General features: G+C 31.6%; 1 pseudogene across 1 annotated transcript; it reads right to left on the reverse strand.

Moving 5' to 3' along the window:
- Positions 1-850: 850 nt before the first annotated feature.
- Positions 851-3,817, reverse strand: LOC148617775 (uncharacterized; annotated as a pseudogene). The gene is made up of 3 exons (XR_015922526.1): positions 3,589-3,817; positions 2,758-2,978; positions 851-2,475 (listed from the first exon to the last, which is right to left on the reverse strand). The product of XR_015922526.1 is annotated as an uncharacterized LOC148617775 (transcript).
- Between the last annotated feature and the right edge of the window lie 1,942 nt (positions 3,818-5,759).

A 5,759-nucleotide genomic window follows, 5' to 3' on the forward strand; every position in this document is an offset into this window, starting at 1 on the left:
TAAAATCATACATACAAAGTAACAAAAGCAAATGAGCAACTCGGACTCCACTAAAAACTGGGAGCATGGACCAGGGTCACTGGTAGGGTAAGCGTCCTCTGCTTTTCTAGAAACACCCGCCGAGTTGCTCTTAAAAGTCAAGTCCGGGGTAGACAAACGAGGAACGTAAATGTGTTGATACTCCTGCTTTGGAATGGGGTAGAAAACGAGAGGCTATTGCAAGGAAAAAGTATGTTGCCTACAAAAAGCTACGACATAATGAAAATGTGAGTGTGTGTCAATGTGGTCTCTTTCTCTGTGAATCATGCTGCTATCTATGAGCTAGTCCAGATGGCATTGTTACTAACAAAACGGATACGTGTAGGTCGTGGGTCTTGGAGATCAAATGTCCGTATAAATGGTGCTTTAAATTACTTTCGGGATGCCTGTAAAGACCGTGACTTCTTTTGTAAAATCGACGATGACAATGAAATACGATTGAAAAGGTCACGCAAATATTACGGTAAAGTACAAGGCCAAATGGCAATATGTCAGACAATTAAGTGTGATTTTGTTATATATTGTTTAAAAGACTTTAAAATAGTAGAGATAGAGTTTGACCAAGACTACTGGTCTGAAATAACACCATTACTGAGCAAATTTTATGCAACACACATGGTCACTTTCATTATTGAAGCATCTAAAGATGTCCATGAGGATTGATAAAAAGACGTGTATCTACTTTTAAATGTATTACTTAATTGGAGTATAAATCTATGGTACTATTCATGTAATCTAGTAGATAAAAACTTTGACCTCCTTTGGTGGTAATTTTGAAATATTGGTCTGATCTAAAGAGAGAAAACAATACTTGTTTAGGACCTTAGTATGCAAATATATATACAATGATATAGTAAATTTCACAATCAATAGGTTCAGTGATATATTTGTAGAAAATATTATTGAAAATGAACCAATTTGAATATTCATTCAAAACCACAGCAACAAAACTTGTGTACATGTACATGATGTGGGACCTTGTTGTTGTCACCTCTTTTTAAATTCTGATCACAAGTTCTTTAAAAGAATTTCTTCCAACATGTTTAAATGTAATAAATGTTGAATGTTATTGTATAATGCATTATTCACTTAACCAAAGCTGGAAGGAAATTTGTCAAAGCACTGCACACAAAGAAAATTGAGTTAGCCATACCACTCAAATTTATTGGCATAATTCCCTGCCATATTCTGAAGTTTTTGATCTGTTCCATTTTCCGTTCAACATGAATTTTGGCAGATGCTACTCTCCTGGTAAATTCAATTTCAGACTTTGTAAACTGTTTTTTGGCAGCTGATAAAAATGGTAGACAGTTAAGTTTAACTCCTTTCGTATTCAAATCTGTATGGAGATGAATTAAATATTCTTGAAATTCTTCCAGCTGACACCTTGAACATAAATTCTAAATCATTTAAAAGTAGACCAAGTCTAATTCTCATTAGCACCATCAGAAATTCATCCAGGAGCCTAAGTTTACGATTAGAAAGTTTTGGCATTAAAGTTCCATTTCCGACATCCATTCTGTCTGCACCAATCTTCAATAAGCTATCATATAATGCAATCGATGTATCGTAGTTCGGGAGATCAGTATAAAAAAGAACCTGATTATCTGAATCTCTGATATCTTCTATGGTAATTTCTGGACAACAAACTTGTACACTTTCATCAACCATTTTACATTTTGCATCACTGGATATATTTTCATTGATTTGGTCATTTGAATAAAAAAATTACATGTGCAATTGGTTATACAACTACAACTCTAAAATTAATGATATTTTTGGTGAATGAAAAACAATTTACAAAAAGCTTTATGGACCAAAAAGGTAGATGAATTGTCACTGATTTTATAAGTTTACACAACATAAAGGAGTAGGGTTGGGAAAGCCCCAAATTGGCAGAAAATGTAAGCATTTACTCAGCTACAGAATGTTCAATTAGGATTATATTTTAGACTTCAAAATTAAAGAAATACAACATTTAGATTTTATGAAGTTGAGAGATCAATGAAATAACAAGGTTCATAAAAGGCATTACAAAATGTACACCATTACTCTTTTAACTCTCTTTAAGAGATATTACATGCACATGTTGTACCTATTTCCATTAGGCATGATTTTCTATCTTAACGTAATTAATGCATTCAATGTAATCCCAGACACCAGAATAGGTTAGATAATCTTAAATATTCCTATTATTACACATAGAAATAATTATACATGTATGTAGTTATTGTAATAATGCCTAGACGGGTCAATTTTAAGTATAAAAAGCATTACATGTACACATATATTGCACATGCAAAATGTAGTAATGATCACAAACTGATAGTTTTTGTGTTCAAGCATGATAAAATTCCGTAGTACTTTTAATTACTAAGGCATTGTTCCTTTTGTGTACAAAAATTGGTACCTTGCTCAGGGATACTCTTGGAATAACTGAAAAGATAAAGTACAGGCATGATAAAGAATAAATGTAATCACTGAAATATGCTATTCACAAAGGGTATTTACAACACATATAGTGATACATAATAGAATTGATTAATTGCTGAGTACTGTAGAATTAAAATAGAAAAATGAAGTCTACAATGAAGATTTTGTGTCTGACTTTAGAAAAAAAAGATCTTCTATGTACAGTAATGAGGTCTGTATGAAAATAAAAATATATACATTACTTTTATGAATTATTTTACATATAAATACAATTTAAAACCTTACGCATGAATTTCTTGTTCAAACAATCCTGGATTTGCGTATGTGACTTCCATGGTGTCATTTTCATCTTCAACACCAAGACTACTGAACCAAAACCTATCCTTGTTGCTAGTTACTGATTTTCTGGGCTTAGTGTCTGGTGTCATCTTCTGCGGCAGGAACTTTGTGGCACCAGGTTTTCCGTCTACCACCTAGGAAGTGGAACCTGACCAGGGCCAAATACACTGAAAGATCAAGGTTTGGTACACTAATACAAAATGTTCAGACCAAGAAGCACAATAAAATTAACTAGAGTACTCAGTTGTACATATACAATGTTTCTTTATTATTCAAAACATAATTTTGTTAAAAAAAAGGAAACATGTGCATATTTCAGTTTCAAGTCAGCCTGTTTTCATTTTAAAAAAAGAGCAATGTAGTACAGAACGATATGAATAAAATGGAATTTTGTTAGAGGAATGTTTTAAGTATAAAAAATTAATAAAAAGGCCTGATAGTGATAAACGGGCTGAGGCGAACTGGAGTATATGTGAACTTAAAACAGTCACACTTTAAAACCTAAGACACCACCTTCAAGCTAGTGCCTAAAGGCAAGCACAAAACTAAAAGAAATGAGGGACAATGTAGATTATGGAATACAATAGTCAATACATATGAATGTACATTTTTTATGTCATGATTCATTTGCATTTCCCATTTCCAATTCACTGTTCTACAGTATGGATGAAAGGGGAATATAGCAAACTTAATGAATGAGTTAGGTAGTTGGATAAAAAGAAATAAACCCAGCTAAGGTGTGGATATGTTTGGTCAATTCACACATTACATGTTTACCTGCGTGTAGCTGCTTGGCTTAAAATCTATACGGCTGATGGCACGTAACCACGCTGCACGTAGGCCATTATCCTTTGGGAGATGTTGTAGCTTCACTGGTATACCAAAACGTCCTATTACACCCTTGGTATTGTGGCATTCTTTGATAGCGCAGTAGTTTTTTCCCCATTCTTAGTTGATAACGGAAGTAGATATACCTGCTGCCAAGGACGATATCTCGATTCAGGTTAGATAACTGCGTATGTCGGGAATATTTTGAGGTGTTTTTTTTTCGCTTCTGAACGCAGAAAACTTAATCTTTTATAAATTTGTTCATCGGTTAGTAGACAAGATGCATCTTTATTAGTGTTTAAAGTATAATAAATGAATCAATAAACTATAGTTTAGTTCACTGGAAGTAAGACTACATATTTTTCTAGCATATGTTTCTTCAGTAAATTTGTTACCTTCGCACTCTGTATGTCTTGATCTTGTGGTCGATGGGTTGTGATATGAAAAGGCTTTTTCGTCCACAAATAATAAATTCTTTCTAATGATCTTTACCATTAACGAGGATGGCATTTGTTGTTTTTTCCGCAAATTTTCGAATTCTATTTGTGTTTTTTTTTAATTGTTTGAATTTAAACTACAATGTAATTAAATAACCAAGCACGGAATGTTAACTGTCTCATTTGATTACATGAAGTTAGATAAAGCTTACCTTAAAAACATGTCTATATTAATAAGCTGGAATAAAAATTCAGGTACACGGCCAAACAGGAAATTATAAAACCTGATTACACAATGTAGACAACTGAACACAATTACATATCATAACTGAGGAATAAGAAACAAAGGTCAAACAAAACTAAAGAATTTGCAAACCGAATTATTTAGTTTGATGAAGAAATAATTCAAGGAGACTCTTTTTTTGGTCTGTTTTACCATGGGTTTTCCATTGCCTTATTTTACATAAATGGCCAGCCCTTGGTCAAACATTTATAAAATAAGTAATCCTGAATTATTACATTTTAACTTGACTGTGAGTTTAGAAATATTAAAATGTATCACTTACTTCTGGGATATTATCAGCACAATGTATCGCATCAAGCAGTTATTTTATAATGTTGAAGAGAAGAATAAATCTGCTCTCAAAAACGTCAAAGGAATTATGTACAAAAGCTTGTTCCACATGTTTGTTTGTTTTCCATTATCTGTTTGTTTATCTTGTTCTTTTATTATGCTTTTTGTTTTTAATTTCTTTTCTTTTTTTGCTTAAATATTTGAATTGTTTGCCATGTTGTAAGTCAAATACTTTACAGTCTTTTTTTTGTTGTCTTTTTTATCTTCTTGTTTTGTTTTTTGTTTTTGTTTATTTGGTGTTTGTTTGCTTAAATATGTGAGTTCTTAGTTGTTTGCTGAGCTGGCTGTAAATGGACATTTTATAAAGCTATTAGTCAACATACAGTTGTCTAGGTACATTTTTAATGCAAAATTTTTCCCGATAACAGCACTTTTTACACCGATAACATAATCAATTCTTTTGTTTGCATCTGATTAATGAGTGGCAATATCGTATATCAGGTAAATTATTTTTAATTTTCCAATCAATTTTCAATCTTCTCAAAGGATTAGGGTCCTTGAAGCCTTTTTCTTCATCCTGAAATAATCGATATAAAATATCATGAATTCGGAAGAAAACTTAATAATTATGTCATTCATATTGTTAATTTTCAATTTTATGCATTAAATCGTACTTTGAAATGTAATGATTAAAAAAATCGTCTGGAAGGTTGTTCAGTAAATAAAATGGTATTTTTCTACTCTATCATTTGGTTAGATGTTGATTTGCTGTAAATATGCATGTATGTACGTGAGGGCACTAAAATAACAAACGGCATGTCTGCCCTTTATTTGGATTTTTTGTTTTTTAATTTTACATTTGAATCCATTTTTTTAATACTTGTTAGTTTTAGTATCCGTAAGACAATTGAAGTTTTTGGGATGTATGATGAAGTATTGGGAGAAATAACATCTATATACATATGCATTTATTTCGTATTTTCCTATATCAATTTACTACTATTCGTAATCATAAGTTTTAACGAAAAAGTGTCATTTGTTATTTTTTCATTTATATATCTTAAAATTTAGTATTATTGCATTAGTTTCTGCAAAAATAATACTTTTAT

Source organism: Perna viridis, chromosome 5 (assembly GCF_037379345.1).
Source record: "Perna viridis isolate PV_CMFRI_1.1 ecotype Kerala chromosome 5, ASM3737934v1, whole genome shotgun sequence".
NCBI classification, from domain to species: domain Eukaryota; kingdom Metazoa; phylum Mollusca; class Bivalvia; order Mytilida; family Mytilidae; genus Perna; species Perna viridis.